Here is a 25,128-nt window from a genome sequence, read left to right as displayed (position 1 = left end):
TATACCCCTCTGTGTTTAAGGTAAGAAAAAAGGGCATAGCATTTGCTCACAGTACACATGCCACTGATATTTCACGTATTGAAATTAATATTGTTCACTGACGTCATAGTCAGGTATGTGTGATGGATAATTTGGTGCATGGGTATCTTATACTACATGAGTTGAGTGGAAAGTATGTCCGCACTTGTGGAAACAGCACTAAGAACTGGGGCAGACCGAAGACGGCCCCCATCTAAACATATTACAACTTTGATGCACCATCTTCTAGGGAGTGAGATATGTGTTGCACTAAGTGGGATGCAACTACGAGCCAGGTGAATGTGCTACTGTGTAGGAACCCCTATTGGCTGGATCCGATCTTTTCTCTCCGGCAGAACCCAGAGGATCAGACTTCCTCCCTTCCTCTCCGAACCCACCGACATCAACTGCGGAGTGCCCCAGGGCTCATCACTTAGCCTCACACTCTTCAACATCTAGATGGCCCCCCTCGCCGTCATCGTCAGACAGCATGGGCTCAGCATCATATCCTACGCAAATGACATCCAACTCATCCTCTCACTCATGAAGACACCAGAAGACACCAGACTGCTTCCAGGAGGGAATGAAGAACATGGCAACCTGGATAAACAACAGCTGGCTCAAGCTCAACTCAGAAAAAAAACTAGGTCCGAGATCCTTGGACCCTGCAACTCCGCCTGGGACAACTCCTGGTGGCCCTCTGCCGTGGGGAACCCACCCACCCAATTTAATTGTGGACTTCCTCTCTCTGCACCTATTAAGTTAAGTTGTTAAATGTATGTTTTGCTATTGTTATTTTTCCTAAACTGAACCCACCCACTCCTACAGACTACGGACGCAACCTCGGCATCATCCACGACTCTTTGATCGCAATGAACCGCCAGGTCAACGCCGTTGCTTCCACTAGTTTCAACTGCCTGAGCATACTCCACATGATCCCCCCCCCGACTGCAGATAGACCGTCACCCATGCGCTCATAACCAGCAGACTGGACTATGGCAACGCCTTATACGCCGTAATTAACAGATCTCTCCGACACAGACTCCAGACCTCGCCCTGGCAGAGGTTTCCTGCATCCACAGAAGCAGACCAGGAGGGAGAGCCTTCTTCTCCATCACAGCCAAGACCTGGAACGAGCTGCCCATTAACATCAGATGCTCTCCAACCCTGCACACCTTCAGGAAGGCTTACAAAATTTTGAGAGAGGCTCCTTGTGAACACCAGGGGATTGGAGGTCTTCAAACAGTAAAAGAAAGGTTATCCCTTGGCTAACAAAGTTATAATTTCATGCCTATGCACATATATTTCTATAAAGACACTATATCCCATGCACTACAGTCTATCCACACACAGATTGTATAGTTTAAAACATTTATTCTTGTTAAAAAAAAATAATCTTTGGTACGAGATTTTATACACTTTTAAAAAAAATTCATAAGCACAGAACAAAATCACAATATAACATATTATAATTCATAAACACAATATTATACACTTGAATGGTTAAAAAGTGCAATAAGTAGATTTTTTGCACTAGTTATAAAAAAGAGAGAATCACATCAAAGGAGAGACATACAAAAGACACAAACAATTAGTCATTAAATGTTACACATCTGAGACCCTAAAGATTTTCAGAATCTAAACCTAGGCCCGTTATATTCTGTACTCCAGGATAGATTTGTTCTCTTGATTGTGTATATGTGGCGTCGACGCGTTTCGATGGCTGCCATTGATACTCTGCCATCTTTTTCAAGACTACGTGATCAGTCTCTCCTAAATTCTGGGCACTGGGTGGTTGCCACTTTCAGGGATTTTCCTGGGAATAAACAATGTACTATCAGAATTTTGTACATAGAAATCATTTTACATTTCATAAATTTTTTAACTTGCATGTTCGCTACATTCATAAGAACAGCATTATACTTCAGGGACAGCCTATCCTTGATCCTATTTTTCTATGGACTGTACATTCCCTCTTTGCTTTCATGTTATCGGGTACTTCTATGGAGTCCCTTGTTACCTCTACATCTCCTTATCTTGACATTACCGGAATCATCTACTGATACATGGAAACTGTTCCTATAGTCTCGAGACTCGTTTATTATCACACTGTTGTCTAATATGATGTTGGTCTCATTAATTCATGGGATGGGGGAAGTTTAGCCTATTTTAGGAACTAATTGGTGCCGCAATATATACATGGGAAACATGGTCCTTTGTTGCCATTTTCTCTTAGACTGCCCGTTTCTATTCGCTTTCAGGATGTGGTATCAGCCTCTCCCATCTTGAGCATAAGTTCCTTACCCACTTAGACATATATAAGGGCATTTGTCATTACCTGATTACATAGCAGTCTTAATCTTGAGGGGTTTATTTAAGATTTCAGACTTTAGACGTTTGTTTCATCTCAATACTGCATTCTTAAAAGAGATAGCATCAAAGTATTAATTCCCTAATATACTCTTCACATTTATATATGGGTAATTATAAATCTCTAAGAAATACCTTGTGGCGGATATAGTTACTCCTCGAGTCCGCCTATCTTTTGTCTCTTGATTTCATGCACCTTATTGCCTGTAAAATATATGTATATATTTTTTAGCGTCAGGCGTACTCCCCTATTTAGGTTTGTTCAGTGTAAGCTTCCTTATATCTTTTGTTTACTTCTTAGCATTTACCTTGATATGATGTAATTATTGATTTAACTGTTATCTTGGCGGACTCTTTCTTTGTTTTGGGTTTTCCGTCTTGTTGAAATGCCCAATACTTGTTTCTGAAATATATATTAGAGTGGCGTTATTGTATAAGCCTGTCCTTTGTTTAGAAAAAATCATTGCTTAAGATAACTTTCCAAGTTCGTCCCCCACGTCTTACCGTATCTACTGGGGGAAAACTCGTAGCGGGGAGTGGATTGTCTGACAAACTTCTCAGGCGATAATCAATCTAAAAAATGTATATGAAATGCAGGGACTGTTAGTAATCGTATTTCCCGCATGTCTAGTGGAAACCGGAGGGTCGGGGTGGAGCAGTTTTCTTACCGGTCGTCTCCTGAATCGTAGCGTTCCACTCCCTCCTGTCGCGTCAATCCTTACGTCTGATCTCGCGGTCCCGACATAAAAGGTACCTGCCGTACCTGGTGATATTTGAACCAACTACTTCGGCTTACTATTGGCTGCGTCTAAGTGCTATCAGCTGAATCTAATGCTTCTGTTCCCCACGCTCTTTCCGCTGCTTGCGTCTTAGCCTCGATCTGGTTCGTTGCAAAACGAATCCCAAGCCTCGTTTTCGACCGCGGTCATGTTTATTCGTTTGATAGCTGCCTGATTTTGCTCAAAACACATTCCACCCTCGTTTTGCGAACATGGTCATATTATCATGGGTCTGTTTGTATATTGTCTCTTTATGTTATTATATTAATATATTATTATTATTTCTACTTTGGAATATATTACAGTCCCTGTCTTAAAGCCCTGCCGTTTTTATTTAGGGCTTTACCTATTTTGCATACAAACATCCAAAACAATATTGTCATTGGATCACTTATTTAGAGAGATAGTGATGTTTTCTCTTTGCCATCTCACGATATATTTTCTATTGCTCATATCAAAACGAGGGTGGTATGTGCCTAGCCACTGTACATGAAAGGCTATTATGATTCAGAACCCTATTTTTTTTATATAGCATCCAATGGCAGAGGTTACTGTTACGTATAAACTAATGTCAGTCGGAGGTTGGGTCCTAATCTATTCTTTCAGCCATATTTTTTCTAAACTCCTAATTATTTGTCACTATTGTCATCCAGTCCTCCCTTGAGTTTATAGACCTCTCCTGATTGTGTCAAGGTAGCATATGAACCACTGCTCACGTTTCTTTCTGAGGACTTCTAAATTGCCTCCCCTCCTGCTGATACTGACTTTCTCCAGAATAAACCATGAGAATTGGTTGCAATCATTCATGGTTGTTTGTTACAAAATGATCCGTGAGTGGAGCATTTTCCTTTTGATTCTTGATCGCTGATCTGTGTTCTGATAGTCTAATACGTAATTCTCTCCCTATTTCACCTACATAGCCTAACCCGCATGGGCAGATTATGAGGTAGATTACACTTTTGCTTCTGCAATTAGTCAAACTTTTAGGAGTCATTGTTTTACCATTAAAATTAAGAGTCTTGCATTCCATACAGTTTGGGCAAATTGAGCATGACCCACATCTGTAATTTCCCACTGCCCGTCCTTGACCTGTCAGGGTGGTTTGGGAATTTGTTGCATGATTGTTATAGGTATGCACCAGGGTATTGCGCAAGGTTTTGTTGCGTCTGAAAGAGAACAGTGGCTTGGGCATAGGTGTTGCTAGCTCACTGTTCAGGATCTTCCAATTGCGGTTTACAATGTTCTCAGTTTTGTTGCTGAGGCCTGAATACTGACTCACAAAAACAATTCTGTCATGTGTTTTATTTTTTTTTTGTCTGTTAATGTCTAACAAGGCGTCTCTGTTGTAAAACCTGGCCCTTTTTAAAGATTGTTTCACTAATTTTTCGGGATATGCTCGCTTTCGCAATTTTTTATCCATGATTTCAGCATGGTAATAAAAATCTTCCAAAGTTCTGCAATTGCACCTTAATCTTAAAAATTCACCAAAGGGGATATTGTCCTTTTGTGATCGGGGATGGTTACTGCGATATTCAAGCAGGCTGTTTTTGTCTGTTGGCTTTGTAAAGAGTTCTACATTGAGTTTGCCATCTAATTCTTTTATTTTTATGTCTAAGAAATCCACACTACTATCGCTATAGTGGGCAGTGAATTTCAGGTTTTTATCCCCTAGATTCAACCATTCTAAAAAAGAGACCAAATCCTCACTAGCACCGTTCCAGACAAAAATTATATCGTCTATGAAACAATGCCAGTGGGTTATGTTCTCAAAGTAGGGTGCCATCTCATTATAGATGTGTCTCTGTTACAAAGTTTGCAACATAGAGACATGCCAGACTGGGGGCACAAGTGGAGTATGTGTGAAGTAAAGTGAAGTATAATGCTGTTCTTATGAATGTAGTGAACATGCAAGTTAAAATATTTATGAAATGTAAAATGATTTCTATGTACAAAATTCTGATAGTACATTGTTTATTCCCAGGAAAATCCCTGAAAGTGGCAACCACCCAGTGCCCAGAATTTAGGAGAGACTGATCACGTAGTCTTGAAAAAGATGGCAGAGTATCAATGGTAGCCATCGAAACGCGTCGACGCCACATATACACAATCAAGAGAACAAATCTATCCTGGAGTCCAGAAAATAACGGGCCTAGGTTTAGATTCTGAAATCGTTAGGGTCTCAGATGTGTAACATTTAATGACTAATTGTTTGTGTCTTTTGTATGTCTCTCCTTTGATGTGATTCTCTCTTTTTTATAACTAGTGCAAAAAATCTACTTATTGCGCTTTTTAACCATTCAAGTGTATAATATTGTTTTTATGAATTATAATATGTTATATTGTGATTGTGTTCTGTGCTTATGAATTTTTTTTAAAAGTGTATAAAATCTCTTACCAAAGAAAAACATTTTTTTAACAAGAATAAATGTTTTAAACTATACAATCTGTGTGTGGATAGACTGTAGTGCATGGGATATAGTGTCTTTATAGAAATATATGTGCATAGGCATGAAATTATAACTGTGTTAGCCAAGGGATAACCTTTCTTTTACTAAACCTTCAGGAAGGACCTCAAGACCTGGCTCTTCAACTGATACGGAGCTCCTCCCCCCCACAGTGCCTTGAGACCCTCACAGGTGAGTGGTGCGCTATATAAAATCCTGATTGATTGATTGATTGATTGGGATAAGACGTGGGAACCAGTGTAAGGAGAGGGGAGACCTGTGACAGCAACAAGAAATGCAAGCCTCTATAGTAAACAGGTCGTCATACACAAATATAATTGAACTCTGGACAGTAATTCGAGCCAATGCATAGTTGTCTACCATGAACTGTGAAGACTCTTGTGCCCACAGTGAATACAGCAATGTTCTTCAGGAACATGCCTTGGTCAGGTATTGCGGAACGATTAGTGGCCTTTTGTTTAATTAAAGTCTAGAGTATGTCATCTGCTGCTCTAGGGCACACAACTGGGACAGTTGTTCATCCAGGCATGGGCAACTGAGAAGACAGACACTCCTGGTAGCTCAATGAGTCTCTTCGATCAGCATCAGAGGCCATTTTGCAGTTGTGGAGGGAGGCAACAACCTCCAGTGCTGAGTACTGATCTTCTTCAGCATACTTCTCCAATTTAGCCAACTTTCTGTGTGCAGCAGTGGAAGAGTTGTATTTGATTTGATACACTTACGCTTTCATACCTGTTGTTCCAACCCTCCTGCCGTAACTGTCTGGCTAGTAGTTTCCAGCTGCTCAGCCTAGTCCCATAATTTGTCGGGGTCATCTAAGAGGGGGGATTTTTGTTGGGTAATAATAGTTTTACAGAAAACAGCAACCAATATTTTAGACCCATTTCTTGTAACTTGCGCTTTATTCCAGTGAAGGAGATCAGTTGATCTTATACTTAGATGGTGTATTCTAGGATGTAGGATCAACATTATTCACTTATTGACAATTTCCAGAGAGGCAGTTTGCCTGGCTTCGCATTTGATTTCATCCCAGTTTTTGTAGTGAAGCAGCTTAGAAACCATCGGCTGGGGCTCAGAGCCTGGAATAGGCTGCCTCATTGGGACCCTGTGGCCTCTCTCAATGGAAAGGAAAGGGGTTAGTTTGTGACGTGTCATATATCTTTTGATTCATGTCTCTAAATAGTTTACTACTTTCTGCCCTTCTGTGACCTCTGCTAGGCTCACTATTCTTATTTTTCGTCTGTCAGCCCGGCCTTAGCGTCTTTAGAACTGCTTTCCAGAAAGCATACCAGGTCTGTCAAGTTGAGTAGTTGTATTTGCACTTCTGGAGCTAGGGGTTGTAGATCTTGAAATGTACACTCTGTGTGAGAGACCCTGTCCGCAAGCTTTCTGTGATCATCCCACAATAGATTCACTTCAATTGCCACTACATCAATTTTGTTTTCGAAAGAAAACTTTGAATTTTGCATAGGCTCCAACATAGAGTCTAGTTAATCAGAGGCATCCATTGATATGGGCAAGGCAAGGCATAAGGCATCCCAGCAATGGCCAGTTTGGGTGGTCGGTCTGACAAGGAGGAGGTCTGGGTTGCTATGGCAGACCGGAGTTTGCCTATCATAGTTGTAGTGGTAAAGGTTAACACAACCGTCTGTCAGCTTGGAGCTGGCAAATATGTCAGTAGATTCCTCAAGAGCTCATATCCATTTCCAGGAGTTAGTCAGTGCCCAATGTCAGTCAGCAGGGGAAGGGTACAAGTCTGCTAGTGCCAGCGCAGCAGACCAGGAAACATCAGTATGAGTTTGTCTGCAGAATTAGCCCACTGCCCTGTGTGTGATGACAGTAATTAGTCCATTGCCCTGTGTGTGATGACAGTAATAACTTAGATGAGTTTAGGATGCATGAAGGCCACTGAAGGGATGTCAACCACAGTCTGAGACCAATAAGAAAATAAGGTGGGCGCCAGACAGGCTCACTCAGAGTTTCAATTATCCCCTATTGCAGTATTAAGTAAGAATATGCAGCCGAGCAGGTAAGTCCAGCACCCATGCAGGTTCGGGGGGAGATTTCTCTTAGTGTGTGATTTTGGTTTAGAGATCGATTCGTGGGGGTAGTAACAAATACAATATTGCTGAGGGGTAAGTAGGTGAGGGTGCTGTGTTCATTTTAAGGCTTTTGCATGAGTACAATGAAAGTGAGGACTAGACAAATCCTGGGATGATATGCAATAATGCCACCTTTAGGTCCTCAGTGGTAGTAGGTGTATATTATGATGTAAAATCCATGTCCCACTTGTGAGTGCCCTATAAGGAGGCACCTCTTGCCACAAAGAGTTTATTCTGTATTGAGCAAAGGTCAGTATATGAAGGATGAAGACTAGCAAGTCCCTGTATGAGTGCACTAAGCAGGCATCAGACATGCATGTGTGACCCAAATCGTCCCGTTAATGGATCAATGCACGGGAATGCACTGCATATGTAGTACTAAGTCCTCTGTGAGGACCAGACTCACTACAGGCTGTCCAGAGCTCTATGTGTAGGATCACAATCAGTGAGGTCAGGAACAACGCCTAACCACAATGGGGGGATCTTCCCCATCAAGGGGCACACAAAAAAGTCTCTAGGGGCCCCTGGAGGCAAGCCAGGATGGAAACATCAGCCTTGTTCACCTAGCAAGATCCGGTTCCCATGACATGGCCAAATAATCCTCATCCACCATTATTTGGCGGACATGTCGCCAGATGCCATTGATGCCTGCATTCTTTGTTTGTCTTCCAATAATCCCTGTCAATAGGGTTGGCACCTCCATGGCAGCCTTGCAGTGGCTCAGATGTCCTTGAGGGTGAGCACTGCCAGCACAGCCCATGCCCTGATCGCCGAGGAGGAAAAGGCCTCACCATGCATCCTCCACTGGAGAGGGGAAGAGAGTCTTTAGGCTCTATTGAAGATGGGTGGGGATGGGAACAGCAGCACCACTCACCTTTTGAAGTCAGGACACCATCTTTTGGGTGGTAGGCCCATCCATCACTTGTAGACTGCTCCACCAGGCTTCACCTGCATCCACCTCCCGAATTTGTGCTGGGAGTGATATCGGCCAAAACTCCTAGCCAGGGTAAGCCGCACACCTCTAGCAGTCCTGTAGGGCTCTAGTGTCCTTGGAAGTGAGCAACAACTGCACAGGTCAGGCTCTGATTGCCAAGGGAAGGCCTTGGTAAATTAATGTTTTAACAAAATTCTTTTTTGAGCATTTTACTAAATATTTTTGATCTCTATCACCATGTGGATCCCATCCCGTCTATCATTTCATATCAAACAGCGGATTGAAATGGTTGAGTCTACCCTAACCTATTTAGTGTCAAGCTGAGAGCAAAACCTAAGGATGAAGCTTGCCACAAATTGTAGGTGAGGATTACAGTAGCTGGCGACCTTTCATTCCTTTCGTGTTCTTGGGTATGCTGTACCTTTTGTTTATTTGTAATTCACCTAGGGAGGTTGGTATAGCTGTAACACGAAGGATTTGAGAAGGGTCCAAGGGGAATAAAAATTTAGAGACCACAGAACACAGTCTTCACCCCCATTTTACATGTAGAAACAAAACAAAAGATTAGTAGTGGTCTATATTAACCCCTTCCATGCTCATGACAAGCTCATCTCGTCATGAGGCACAGTGGAGCTGTGCTGATGACGAGCTGAGCTCGTCATAAATAAAGCAAAAGGACACTTTCCAGCACAGGAGGGGAAAGTGCACAGCAGCGATGTGGTTAAGAAAAAGACTGAGCAGAAAGACAGAAGCAAGAAACTATGTGTCAGCTGCAATACGTGTGTTAGAGACTGGAAATGAATCCCATCAGCCCACCCATATGGCGGAGCATCATCATCTGGGATTGTATTAGGTAGTGGTCTAGATAAGGAGACACACCTGTTGGTATTGTGTGTAATTCTCCAAGACCTCCAGTGATGGATCTGACCCAAAGATGTTGTCACGTGGGTGTAATGGTGTGGGAAGTTGATTGCAGTGAAAAAATGTGTGTGAACAAAAATCAAATGTGCAACTTAAAATGGCTACCATGATTTAGGGGAACTTTATTGGGGATAAATCATGGTGTCAACGTTAAAAAAGAGTGTATGACAGTCTGAAATAATGACTGCCAGGACTAGATGGTATTACGGTCAACATGTTTCTGCTACTGCAGGGGCGTCTACCCTACCAGGCTTTCATCAGGACCTTTATATACACTACTGCAAAGAAATCACAAGAACACTGTTCTAGATTGTTAAACAAGTGATACCGGATACCCTACCGTCCGCGGAATACTTCCTGCGTTGGTGTTCCGGTTTCTGAATTTCTAAAGGATTCTTTCCTGAAAAATTTCAAACACACAAATATATCCATATACCAAAAACATATGACACATATAAAACGTGCTTACTGTCAAAAAATTCTTTTTAAACTGCTTCAAAGTCAGCCTTCACGAAGATAGAAACAAAAGTAGTGGTAATTTTATTTACTCACCCAAAAATGCTTGGGAGTAAACCTCACCTCTCCTGGCCACGGCTCAGGAAATGGAGGCCCGCTCTATAGTAGTGGAAAAACAAAGAAATTACATATGTGGGTTACCCTCATTAGGTGTGGCCCAACAAGTAAATGTCCACTACGTGTGCAATCGGAAAGATGCACTAAAAACCTTGGTATTGGTCATGGAAAATGGAGATTGCAGGAATTCCATTAGGCTGGTTGTTAGAACTGGCTATTTCTGGTAGGCTAAGGCTGACGCCAAAGCCAGGCAGAAACCACCATTCTAGTCAGGGCAAGGAAGTCACACGCCAAGATAACCTCTGCTCACCCCCTTGGTAGCTTGGCTCAAGCAGTAAGGCTAAACTCGGAGGCAATGTGTAAAGCATTTGCGCCAGCGCACAACAGCAACAACATACTAGGCACACCACAAAAGAGACTCCACACAAGGTTATTATAAAAATAACTTTTGTATTGTAAAAACATATCAGATAAAATCACACATATACATTGTGCCAACTGGCACCGGCAATATTCACAGGGATTATGTACACAAGACAGGGCCACATGGGCGCCTGTCAAAATCAGATATAGAACTTCTAGATAAAGTGTAGAATATCAAATCACTTCTAGAATAAAGAATAAATGTAACATAAAATAATAATCAAAGATAACCACCAGTTACCACTGGTAACAGGAACCAGGACCTTACTAGGACCACCTGTACTAAGAAAGAAGAACCACCTAAGTATCACACAGCATTAGGGGTCTAAGAAAGGATACATTACCCATGATGTAATAAACCTACATTCAGAGGAGTAGAAAAGACAACCACCTAAGAATAACCACATTTAGGGGCATAAACCAGAACACCTTACCCATGATGCATGAACACATTCAGAGGAGTAATAAGGAGAAACACATGATGACTAAACATTCAGAGGTGTTAAGGATAGAGCACATGATGCAATAAAATCACATTCAGGGGTGCAGCGCAAGAAGACACATGATGACTAAACATTCAGAGGTGCAGCACATGGAAAGGAAGACACATAATGCATAAACATTTAGAGGTGCCATAACATAAGTCAATAGCGCAAAAACACACAGTAGGTAATTACTATTAAAAAGCATAGAAATCACATTGCGCCTTCACTACATAAGCCACTACCTGTGGCAGTCCCTAGGCCAACTGGCCTTGTTGGGGCGAAAATGCCCTGGGTCCAAATGTCAGGGCGCGCTGCCATGCAGCGCAAGACCAAAGTACAAAAGCCTAAACGTGGCAGCTGCCCACAAAGTGCTGGACAGCTGGGAAACAACAAAACTGCGCCAAGGCCCTCACTGGCCCTTAGGCGCCAACTGCGCCACTGCTGGAGCCACACAGGCTCTGGGCATATCACACATGCCCCAGACGTTGGAGCCACACAGGCTCTGCTACGGTAAATAGCCAAACGTTGGAGCTCTCAGGCTCTAAAAACAAGGGTGCCCCCATGAGCCTCACCGGACTCTAACCCTCACACTCTGAGGCAGGAGGGGATGGACACCGACAATGTGCCCCCAAGAGCCTCTCATGGGCTCTCTTTCACGTTGGGGCGACCCACTGGCAAACGGGGCCGCCCTGACTCTCCATTCACTTCATAGAATGCCCCCAGCGCCTCTCAGGGCACGAAATACAAAAACAAATGGGGCGGGGAGCCTCTCCGGGCTCCGTGCACGTTGGGGCGACCCACTGCCAACCGGGGCCGCCCATGAAGCCTTCATGGCTTCCTGCTGGCACTCTGCAACGTTGGGGCGGCCCACTGCCATCTGGGGCCGCCCTTGAAGCCCTCGTGGCTTCACACCCGCAAGAGCGCAAGCTCCCGCTACTGCGAGGGGGGGGCGGACACCGACAATGTGTCCCGGCGCCCCTCCCCTTCGTCTGCCCCACTCACCGGCAATCTTCCTCTGGTGTCGGCAGGCTCTTCGTGAGGCAGCGCGGGGTTCTCCATGACACCGGAGCCCCGCCTGCAGCTGCCCTCCTCCTCGCACCGCCAGGCTTCTCCTTGCTGCCGGTCTTCCTCCTGCAGCAGGGCTCCCTCGCATCACGGGAGCCCTGCGATCCGGCCGCCATGCTGCCTCCTCTCTCTCTCTCCCCTCGCCTCGCGGTCGCCATTCCTCGGCACCCGGGCTGCGGGGGCGGGACTTCCGGCCGGCCGCGCAGGGATTGGCCGGCCGGCCATCCACTTCCGGGTCGCTGCGGGCAGCGCAGCGGCCCTTCTCCTTTAGGCAGGCAGGCGGGGAGGCATTCAAAATATCGGTAATACCGAAAATAAAAAATAAAAGTACAAATAAGCGAGGTGGGCACTCGCAAGTAATTAATCCAATTAGCGGGGTGGCACCCGCCAATCCTCACGCAAAATGCGTGCAACGAAATGCTCGAAATGCAGCCAGGAGCGCTCTCAAGCGCTAGGATCCCAGCACAGCGCTCCCAGGCGCCAAAGGTCCCCAGAGCAGACCCCTACAGCAAGAAGGGTCCACAGAAAGCTCAGGAAGTCCTTAAAGATGCAGCCAGACAGGGGGACAGCCAGGAAGAGTCCCCCAGCAGTCCATCAGATGTCCAGGAGCTGGGCAGAGCCCAGGGATTCCCCTGAGCCCCAGCAGCAGCATGCCCCTGGCAGATTCAAGTTGAAAACAAGAACAATTTGGAAGGGGATACAACCCCTTTTTATACAGTGCAAAACCTTTGAAGTCCTTTGAAGCAGGCAGTGTGAGAACCAGCTGGACTGGTTTAGAGGGAAGTCCCCTTCAGTATCAGGGACAGAGGTGTCAGTCGCCCAGCGGGAGGTGGAGCCAGCTTTGTAGTTACACAGGAACAGCCCTTCACTATCAGGTGCCATCTCCTCCCACTTCCCTGGCAGCAGATGCTGCCTTTCATCCATGGGCTGACTTCAGACAACCTCCTGGGCTCTCCAGCCCCTGTCATCCTCAAACCAGACAGTCAATCCACAAGCAGGCCCATGCACTCTGGGCCAGGCTCACCAGCCAATCACACGCTAGCAACAACCTACACAAATATGCCAACTCCCAAAAGTAGTACTTCTAGACTAGACACAGTCATGCTGCATACATCATTTTGCAGCATTCACTCTCACGAGTTGATACATACCAAACTCGCCCCTGCACTCCCCACACATCAGGAACTACCATGGGCATACATACTCCCCATTCATTCCTATGGGAGGGCAGGTCACTCACTACACATACAGAGAGCTCATGCACTTTACACTGTACCACAGTGAAAAAGTGCGCAGAGGCCTAAAATCACCAACACCAGGTTCCATAAATAGGCTAGGAAAACGCAAAAAGTCTAGGGGTGAACCTGCCTAATGGGCCGGGTCCAACACAACCCCCTTCCAGCCAAAACGCAGGGTAGACCAATCACACCACTGATGGGCTTCACTGCTTTGGGCGACAAAACCACGGACACGGCCTCGCACAGCAGGGACACCGTCCAGTTTTGCGCCACTCTGAACCTACATGGTTTCCTCCAAATAATAACTCTCTGACTCAACTAGGGTACCCCACTGGTACACACTAGTCATCCACAGCCAAGACCAGGCCATAGGCCATCCAAATCACAGGTCCTAACTAATCCACAGAGTGGGGGGTAGTAACCCCTGGCACACAATAGCCATTCTCCACTCTCTCTCTCAGTGTAGCTACAACCACCACTGATCCAACAACCTAGGGACCATACCCTCAGGCTGACCAGAGGTCACGGGCAAGAATGCCCCACCCTACCTCTACTTTTGGGTTTCCGCACCCTCACAGAGAAGCACTCACCAGAACACAATTCTCCTACCAGATCAGGACCTCACTCCATCACTGGTCTACCACCTGGAATCTATTCCACTTCTGAGGTACAAAGCACGTAGCACAGTCCCTCTTCAAGCAGGTGGGGGGACACAGCACACATCAAAGTCCCCTTTCCTCTACCTTGGTGGAAACAACAAACTGCAGGTGAGCCCCAGAACACACAGCAAGGGCAGCCCCCTCAGTCTCTTCAGCTGATCCACTTTGGTAGAGATTCCTCTTGACCTAGAAGTTTCCTAATCTCCCAACCTAAGATCTAAACCCTCAGGTTACACCGGGGTCAGAAGTAAGGACACCGTCCCTCTGCACCCCCTTCCAGTATCAGGATGTCTCAGGCTAGACAGAGCACACGCCAGCGGCGTATCAGCGACACACTCTCCTTCAGTACTCCCTATCACAGGGTGATTCTCAGTATGTCCCAGGCTAGACAGAGCACACACCAGCGGCGTATCAGTGACACACTTTCCTCCAGTACTCCTTCCAGGTCAGGCCACAACCCCAACCCAGCTTTCCCCCCTCCTCGGGGAACGACCTCCAGAGGCCCCACAAATGGTTAAGCACTCTAGACGGTCAAATGCTCAGCGAGCCAGGACTTCTGCACCCTCCACTTAGGAGCGGTACTGCCCAACACTAGGACCGCCGGAGTTCTGGTTACAGACACTCCCCGTCCTCTAGACACAGGAAGATCCTCCTCAAATGACCTATGTACAGCTTAGGCCCCTGACCTGGCGCTCCCTTAAGGAACCCTCCAGGCCCTGAGATAGGGTTTCAGGCCAACGTGGGACACACCGTCCCACACTCACTCCGCCTCCACTGAGACAGGGCGTCAGCCCCTACACCCCTACCATACTACTGGGACCCAGCTGGGTTACACATGAACCTCTTCCCCTTTACAGGATCATCAGATACACAAGCCACTCCTTTTGGAACCACTCCCTAATGCCTCTGCAAGACATCTAGCACACCGCCAGACATCCACCTTCCTGTCCAGTGCCTCTGCAGGACCTCCTGCACACCACCAGAGGTACACCTCTCATGCAAGCTCTTTAACAAAAAGAAAACTCACACCAACTCCTCCAGTTCAGCACATCATTCGTTCGCACACTCCCCCCCCTCGGACTGGTAAGGCAGTTTCCACCACCCCTGATCACTCAACCTGACCACACGTGACACAGGTACCAAACTCTGGGAGCGGGGAATGGGAATTAACACACTGGACACATTAAAGCTGCCACCACTGGATCCTACCACACTGGGGAATCCAGACACACACACTACACTCAGGGAACAACCACCCTCCTGAGCTAGTCATTTCTCCTCACACTCCCTCTCTTCCATCTACCCACACAGGGACAGGATTTGGGATTGGACACGGGACCCAGCAAGGGATTCCTAATCTATGGGAACCTCCCCCCTCTAATGGCGTCCCGCCCTGTCACTTTCTCTCATCTGCCACTAAACATAAAGCGCAGAAACACATTTGAAAATGACACTCTTGAGGAAAAAAATCAAAAACAATAATCCCAAACATGTGACTATCTGAAAAAACAATTGCAGAGTTTTGTAATGTAGCCAGTTGTCGCTATGGCACTGCGCAAACACAAGTTCCAAATCCGCACCGCTGACCACCAATGTTAGAACTGGCTATTTCTGGTAGGCTAAGGCTGACGCCAAAGCCAGGCAGAAACCACCATTCTAGTCAGGGCAAGGAAGTCACACGCCAAGATAACCTCTGCTCACCCCCTTGGTAGCTTGGCTCAAGCAGTAAGGCTAAACTCGGAGGCAATGTGTAAAGCATTTGCGCCAGCGCACAACAGCAACAACATACTAGGCACACCACAAAAGAGACTCCACTCAAGGTTATTATAAAAATAACTTTTGTATTGTAAAAACATAGATAAAATCACACATATACATTGTGCCAACTGGCACCGGCAATATTCACAGGGATTATGTACACAAGACAGGGCCACATGGGCGCCTGTCAAAATCAGATATAGAACTTCTAGATAAAGTGTAGAATATCAAATCACTTCTAGAATAAAGAATAAATGTAACATAAAATAATAATCAAAGATAACCACCAGTAACCACTGGTAACAGGAACCAGGACCTTACTAGGACCACCTGTACTAAGAAAGAAGAACCACCTAAGTATCACACAGCATTAGGGGTCTAAGAAAGGATACATTACCCATGATGTAATAAACCTACATTCAGAGGAGTAGAAAAGACAACCACCTAAGAATAACCACATTTAGGGGCATAAACCAGAACACCTTACCCATGATGCATGAACACATTCAGAGGAGTAATAAGGAGAAACACATGATGACTAAACATTCAGAGGTGTTAAGGATAGAGCACATGATGCAATAAAATCACATTCAGGGGTGCAGCGCAAGAAGACACATGATGACTAAACATTCAGAGGTGCAGCGCATGGAAAGGAAGACACATAATGCATAAACATTCAGAGGTGCCATAACATAAGTCAATAGCGCAAAAACACACAGTAGGTAATTACTATTAAAAAGCATAGAAATCACATTGCGCCTACACTACATAAGCCACTACCTGTGGCAGTCCCTAGGCCAACTGGCCTTGTTGGGGCTAAGATGCCCTGGGTCCAAATGTCAGGGCGCGCTGCCATGCAGCGCAAGACCAAAGTACAAAAGCCTAAACGTGGCAGCTGCCCACAAAGTGCTGGACAGCTGGGAAACAACAAAACTGCGCCAAGGCCCTCACTGGCCCTTAGGCGCCAACTGCGCCACTGCTGGAGCCACACAGGCTCTGGGCATATCACACATGCCCCAGACGTTGGAGCCACACAGGCTCTGCTACGGTAAATAGCCAAACGTTGGAGCTCTCAGGCTCTAAAAACAAGGGTGCCCCCATGAGCCTCACCGGACTCTAACCCTCACACTCTGAGGCAGGAGGGGATGGGCACCGACAATGTGCCCCCAAGAGCCTCTCATGGGCTCTCTATCACGTTGGGGCGACCCACTGGCAAACGGGGCCGCCCTGACTCTCCATTCACTTCATAGAATGCCCCCAGCGCCTGTCAGGGCACGAAATACAAAAACAAATGGGGCGGGGAGCCTCTCCGGGCTCCGTGCACGTTGGGGCGACCCACTGCCAACCGGGGCCGCCCATGAAGCCTTCATGGCTTCCTGCTGGCACTCTGCAACGTTGGGGCGGCCCACTGCCATCTGGGGCCGCCCTTGAAGCCCTCGTGGCTTCACACCCGCAAGAGCGCAAGCTCCCGCTACTGCGAGGGGGGGCGGACACCGACAATGTGTCCCGGTGCCCCTCCCCTTCGTCTGCCCCACTCACCGGCAATCTTCCTCTGGTGTCGGCAGGCTCTTCGTGAGGCAGCGCGGGGTTCTCCATGACACCGGAGCCCCGCCTGCAGCTGCCCTCCTCCTCGCACCGCCAGGCTTCTCCTTGCTGCCGGTCTTCCTCCTGCAGCAGGGCTCCCTCGCATCACGGGAGTCCTGCGATCCGGCCGCCATGCTGCCTCCTCTCTCTCTCTCCCCTCGCCTCGCGGTCGCCATTCCTCGGCACCCGGGCTGCGGGGGCGGGACTTCCGGCCAGCCGCGCAGGGATTGGCCGGCCGGCCATCCACTTCCGGGTCGCTGCGGGCAGCGCAGCGGCCCTTCTCCTTTAGGCAGGCAGGCGGGGAGGCATTCAAAATATCGGTAATACCGAAAATAAAAAATAAAAGTACAAATAAGCGAGGTGGGCACTCGCAAGTAATTAATCCAATTAGCGGGGTGGCACCCGCCAATCCTCACGCAAAATGCGTGCAACGAAATGCTCGAAATGCAGCCAGGAGCGCTCTCAAGCGCTAGGATCCCAGCACAGCGCTCCCAGGCGCCAAAGGTCCCCAGAGCAGACCCCTACAGCAAGAAGGGTCCACAGAAAGCTCAGGAAGTCCTTAAAGATGCAGCCAGACAGGGGGACAGCCAGGAAGAGTCCCCCAGCAGTCCATCAGATGTCCAGGAGCTGGGCAGAGCCCAGGGATTCCCCTGAGCCCCAGCAGCAGCATGCCCCTGGCAGATTCAAGTTGAAAACAAGAACAATTTGGAAGGGGATACAACCCCTTTTTATACAGTGCAAAACCTTTGAAGTCCTTTGAAGCAGGCAGTGTGAGAACCAGCTGGACTGGTTTAGAGGGAAGTCCCCTTCAGTATCAGGGACAGAGGTGTCAGTCGCCCAGCGGGAGGTGGAGCCAGCTTTGTAGTTACACAGGAACAGCCCTTCACTATCAGGTGCCATCTCCTCCCACTTCCCTGGCAGCAGATGCTGCCTTTCATCCATGGGCTGACTTCAGACAACCTCCTGGGCTCTCCAGCCCCTGTCATCCTCAAACCAGACAGTCAATCCACAAGCAGGCCCATGCACTCTGGGCCAGGCTCACCAGCCAATCACACGCTAGCAACAACCTACACAAATATGCCAACTCCCAAAAGTAGTACTTCTAGACTAGACACAGTCATGCTGCATACATCATTTTGCAGCATTCACTCTCACGAGTTGATACATACCAAACTCGCCCCTGCACTCCCCACACATCAGGAACTACCATGGGCATACATACTCCCCATTCATTCCTATGGGAGGGCAGGTCACTCACCACACATACAGAGAGCTCATGCACTTTACACTGTACCACAGTGAAAAAGTGCGCAGAGGCCTAAAATCACCAACACCAGGTTCCATAAATAGGCTAGGAAAACGCAAAAAGTCTAGGGGTGAACCTGCCTAATGGGCCGGGTCCAACACTGGTATAAACGTAAACACAAGTTTTGCTTTGAAACCATAACCAGAGCTAGTATAAGTGATGTATAGCTCTTGGTAGTGTTAAACAAGAAACTGGCAAAACTTTCAAGATCATGTCTGTTGGTTTATGACCTTGACTTCAAAAAGAGGGCCAAAGAAATATTTACCACAAGGCTCTAGCCAAAAGACACCCCATGATTTAATGCAGGCGCTGGAGAGGGAGCAACGTCCCCCTCTGGCAAAGAAGCCCTGCAGAGCGTAACAAAATTGCAGAAGAAACAGAAGCGAAACAGGAGAAAACGAAGCGCCCTCCACACCTCACCTGTCCGTCGGTACCTCTGGCCCCGTCCTGAGCCAAGGGGGGAAGGTACCGACGTGACGGTGTTGCCCAACTATAAACAGTGCTGAAGCCAATCAGGAGCCCGCAAATCGTCACTCGGGCGGCGGACCTGATTTGGAACAACATGAGGGCTGCCGCTTTTCCAAACATCCTCTGTTTTAAGTGAAATTAGATGGCCAGAAGCCTTCCATCCCGCTGTCACACTACTGATTGGTTATAGAAGCGGCCAATGATAACGCTGAAAACCGCACCACGTGGGCCCGTACGTTCAAGAAAGTAAAGGTCCGCCGTGAAGAAATGAATGAGCCACGTAATTCCATATAGATTATAGATACACGTTAGAATATCCATATGTGTATTAATCCGTGCTCACAGATATTCAACGCGGCGGCACAACGTGGAGGAGCAACGGCATTCCGCCGGCTTCCTACTACATGTAAAATCCTCAAGCCTGATTGGTCCGTAACGTGACCAATAGTTTGGTGTAAATCCAAGGGCCCGGAATTAGTAAATACAGCGCAAGCCTGCTGTCAAGCGGTAAGTTATGTCTGTTGATTTCCACAAAGGCTGTTATGTAGCGATATCGGCAACATATGCACAAACCTTAGGGAAAAAGTGGTCATTGTTTATAGGTGATCTTTAACACCAAAATGAGCTTTACTGAACACTGGGCAGTGGACCCATTTAGAATCATCGTAGTTAAACTGTCTATTTTTCGCTTTGGTGAAACGAACTAGACAGGACCCTTACCCCTCGCTGTCCTTACCGCGCATTGGTTAATAGCGCGTCCAATAGTATCACTGTGGAACACACCACGTGTGTCCATACAGTGAAACTATACCCAAAGACCCCAGGGCTCATAGGTCCATAACGTGACATCAAAGAGGCAAACTACATAAACCCGAAGTTACTGAGTATGGTACAAGCCTACTGTACAACAAAGACTCATACATGTAAAATTCCACCAAGATTATTGATTGTGGTGATCTTTGCATAAAATGCTCAAAGGAGGCTTGGTCACTGTTGTAGGCGTTCTAAGAAACCAACAGGAAAATTACAGAAACGTACTCCCCCCATCAGAAGCGTTTAACATGGGGTCACGTGTCAGTTCAATCACTAGCTGTCTTTGCAACCTTAGTAAGCCACTGCTCAACAAGATGACAATCGAAGCAAAGCGGTGTTGTTTAACAGGTAAAGCTCATAGTGCAAGCCAAGTACTGCATGTCAGGTTTGGTGATATTAACACAAGGGAAACAGAGGTGTCTATTGAGACATGTAAAGGGAACTAGGAATGGAGTTTTTAGATAGACACCCATGGGTGTCTATCTAAAAACTCCACTCCTAGTACCGACGGACAAGTGAGGTGTGGCAGGGCGCTTCGTTTTCTCCTGTTTCGCTTCTGTTTCTTCTGCAATTTTGTAATGCTCTGCAGGGCTTCTTTGCCAGAGGGGAACGTTGCTCCCTCTCCAGCGCCTGCATTAACTCATGGGGTGTCTTTTGGCTAGAGCATTGTGGTAAATATTTCTTTGGCCATCTTTTTGAAGTCAAGGTCAAAAACCAACAGACATGATCTCGAAAGTTTTTCCAGTTTCTTGTTTAACACTACCAAGAGCTATACATCACTTATACTAGCTCTGGTTATGGTTTCAAAGCAAAACTTGTGTTTACGTTATATACCAGCCTAATAGAATTCCTGCAATCTCCTTATCCATGACCAATACCAAAGTTTTTGGTGCATCTTTCTGATTGCACACGCAGTGGACATTTACTTGTTGGGCCACACCTAATGAGGGTAACCCACATATGTAATTTCTTTGTTTTTCCACTACTATAGAGCGGGCCTCCATTTCCTGAGCAGTGACCAGGAGAGGTGAGGTTTACTCCCAAGCATTTTTGGGTGAGTAAATAAAATTACCACTACTTTTGTTTCTATCTTTGTGAAGGCTGACTTTGAAGCAATTTAAAAATCATTTTTTGACAGTAAGCACGTTTTATATGAGTCATATGTATTTGTTATATGGATATATTTGTGTGTTTGAAATTTTTCAGGAAAGAATCCTTTAGAAATTCAGAAACCGGAACACCGACGCAGGAAGTATTCTGTGGACGGTAGGGTATCCGGTATCACTTGTTTAACAATCTAGAACAGTGTTCTTGTTATTTCTTTGCAGTAGTGTATATAAAGGTCCTGATGAAAGCCTGATAGGGGAGATGCCCCTGCAATGGCAGAAACATGTCGACCGCAATACCATCTAGTCCTGGCAGTCATTATTTCAGACTGTCATACACTCTTTTTTAACGTTGACACCATGATTTATCCCCAATAAAGTTCCCCTAAATCATGGTAGCCATTTTAAGTTGCACATTTGATTTTTGTTCACACACATTTTTTCACTGCAATCAACTTCCCACACCATTACACCCACGTGACAACATCTTTGGGTCAGATCCATCACTGGAGGTCTTGGAGAATTACACACAATACCAACAGGTGTGTCTCCTTATCTAGACCACTACCTAAAACAATCCCAGATTAAGATGCTCCGCCATATGGGTGGGCTGATGGGATTCATTTCCAGTCTCTAACACTCGTATTGCACCTGACACATAGTTTCTTGCTTCTGTCTTTCTGCTCAGTATTTTTCTTAATATGGTATACAACCGTTACAACGCAACTTTTACAACGACCTACCATTACAACGCAACTTTTACAACGCAAACTATTACAACGCATTGCGCTGGGGGGCGCTCTAGGATAGGGAATAGGTTAATTTACTATCCAATAACCTTCCCTACTATCCACGGGGACTGGAGTTGGAATAGTAAATTAAACTATTCACTATCCAGCGCCTAAAAGCATTATGCTTTGTAATGGTATGCGTTGTAAAAACCGCGTTGTAAAGGTAGGCGTTGTAAAAGTATGCGTTGTAACGTCATACATCCTCTTAATATAGACCACTACTAGTCTTTTGTTTTGTTTCTAGGTTGGTATAGCTACCAATTTCATGTTCCTCTCATCATTATTTTTGGAAATGAACTGCAAAGCGTGGCTGGGTTACACTTTGCGTAAAACCAATATATTAGTAACAGATCCCATAACAGATTGCTCCAGGGAACCAAAAGCAACGGCCACCCCCGTTCCAAATGATCCTCTGTGTCAAAACACAGTAAATAGGCAATAAACAAATTATTGTTCCTGAGCACAGCACACAAAATATGTATTAAGTTAATGAAAAAAGTAGAAGATAAATCAACAGTATATCTGATTTTCAAAAGTTCAAACAGTAGATTCCTTTATTTTTCTTTCTTTTTTCTTCACAATTGTAGAGATTTCAAAGAATGATAATTCTTGTTGGTACATTGGAATCATACATAATGTAGCCAGAAAGCCGACACGTGTTTCGTCTCGGGGAACATTCACCCGATGACTTCATCAGGGCACAATTATTCTTCGTAAAAGAATTCACCACATTCGAGGTATAACCTGTCTGTCACCCAATACAGCGTCAAACTATATATGATCGATCTCCCTCAGAAGAATCATGTCAAACGTTTGACTTTTGGATACCGAAGATGACGACGGGAGTACTCTCCAAGAAACATACTTATTCTCCTTTGGATTGGACCTGATTGTGTCCCTTTTGAGATATCTTTGTAATATTGGAATAGACGATTGATGGATACGTGATTCTTACGAGGGAAACGTGTCTCCTGGTTGCATATTTCCAACTAGTCCGCCAGACCACAACTGGAGTGTCAATAATTCCTATGGCAAAGCCAATGGCATGTTCTTCCCAGGGAAAAGTCCTTCTATTCATGGTGTTTATTTCCATCATATTTAGGCGAAATGGTAAAGCTGAGATTAGATGTCAAATATTCTAGTTCAATCGCTAGAATGTCCCCAATGGACAAGGCCTGTGGCAGTGGGTAATTACTGGACAGTATGCATGGTAGATACTGATATTAACTGCTGGTGTTTCAAAACTTAACAATTTCATTTAATTTACATATCAGAGCCCATTTTCTAAACTTGTTGCTCAAAATTTGCAATAGCAAGCAGCAAGGCGTATTTATTGCAGGAGGTGGTAAAAGGATTAGAATTCAAATATAGTATGAATAGCAATCCCAATCTATAAACTCAATCTCCAGCCAAGTTATTTTAAGATTGCCTGTGCCACCTGCCTTTATCATCCCTGAACACCAAAGTCACCCTCTCCTCCCTTTACCTATCTATATTATTATTATTATATTTAAGCTTATAAAGCGCACAGCTACCCAGAGGTTTCCCGGCGCTAGAGACCAAGAAAATGAGGGGAAGACAGATTGATGGCTAGAGTGACATTATTGGTTGAATAACCAGGTCTTGACTTCTTTACGAAATTTGAGATAACAGAGTTCTGTGCGGAGAGATAAAGGAAGAGAGTTCCAGAGCGATGGGGCCAGGACGGAGAAGGAGCGACCTCCCATCCTGGCTCTCTTGATTCTAGGAACTTGGAACCCATGCTGGTTAGAGGATCGAAGGGTACGGGCAGGGCTGTATCGATGCACTAAGGTACTGAGGTATGGAGGGGCATGGCCTGTGTTTATCCTGTGCATATAGCAGAGGGCCTTAAATTTCGTGTGGTTTTCAATACGTAACCAATGCAGTTTACGAAGTGAGTTGGAAGTGGGAGATGTGTTAGGTAATTTACAGAGCAGCCGAGCCGCCATGTTTTGGACTGTCTGCAATTTACGGGTTACCTCTTTGCACGCCCCCAGGAGAAGAATATTGCCGTAGTCCAGTCTAGAGGTGATTAAGGCCTGGACTACGGTTTTCTGGGTCTCCTGAGGGAGCATCCCGATGATCTTACGAAGCCACTTGATGATGGTAATGCAGGTGGAGGAGATTTTTACCACATGATGTTTCATGGAGAGTTGATCATCGAAAGTGATGCCCAGATTACGAGCTGTTTTAGATGTTACAGGGAGCTTACCCATTTGTGCGGGCCAATGTTGGGGGCCCCACAGGGTAGTGTTCTTGCCAAATAAGAGAAGCTCTGTTTTCCCCCCATTCAGCTTAAGTTTGTTTTTGTGCATCCACTTGGCGATGTTATTGAGACCTATACAGAGAGAAGAAGGGGTGGAATGGGAACCGGTTGAGAGAGAGTAAATGATCTGTGTATCATCAGCGTATGAGTAGATGGTTAACCCTGCCTGTTCTGCAATGTAGGCCAGAGAGCTGACGTACAGATTGAAAAGTAGGGGGCTTAGGATGGAACCCTGGGGTACACCATGCGCTGATTTATAGATTTGAGAGGCAGAGGAAGGGGAAAAAACTTGAAAAGTGCGGTCTGAAAGAAAGCTAATGAGCCAGTTGAGGGCTGAGCCAGTGATGCCAGATGATCTAAGGGTATTGATGAGGATGGGGTGGGAGACCGTATCAAAAGCGGCACTCAGGTCGAGCATAATGAGTGCTACGGTCTCCCCCTCATCCACCCGACAACGAATGGTTTCTGAGACCGCCAGCAGGGTGGATTCTGTTGAGAAGCCGGATCTGAAAGCAGACTGAGATGGATGGAGGAGCTTATTGGATTCAACACGCTGAGTGAGTTGTGTGATAATATGTTTTTCTAATATTTTTGAGAAAACAGGGAGGAGAGAAATGGGACGGAAGTTGGATAGGTTGTTGGTGTCAGCATTAGCCTTTTTTAATAGTGGCTTGATCACAGCATGTTTCCACGTGGAGGGGACCTTAGCTTCTCAGAGGGAGGAATTAAGTAAGTCCAGAATATTATTAAGAGCAAGGGTGTCCAGAGTTTTTAATATTTGAGGGGGAAATGGATCCAGCAGAGAACCAGATTTAATTTTGTTTATGATGTTGGTGAGTGAGGAGCTGTTGAGAGGGGTCCAAGTACTAATTTGCTGGGCAGGTGGAGTATGGATTTCCTCTAAGTGTTCGGATTCAGAAGAGATCATAGAAACCGACCTGTTGGTGGAGCTACTCAGTTGCAGAGGAGTAGTGAGTTTGTCA

This window comes from Lissotriton vulgaris, chromosome 4_1 (assembly GCF_964263255.1).
Source record: "Lissotriton vulgaris chromosome 4_1, aLisVul1.2, whole genome shotgun sequence".
Classification (NCBI taxonomy): domain Eukaryota; kingdom Metazoa; phylum Chordata; class Amphibia; order Caudata; family Salamandridae; genus Lissotriton; species Lissotriton vulgaris.
Note: the sequence above shows the minus strand (reverse complement) of the source record.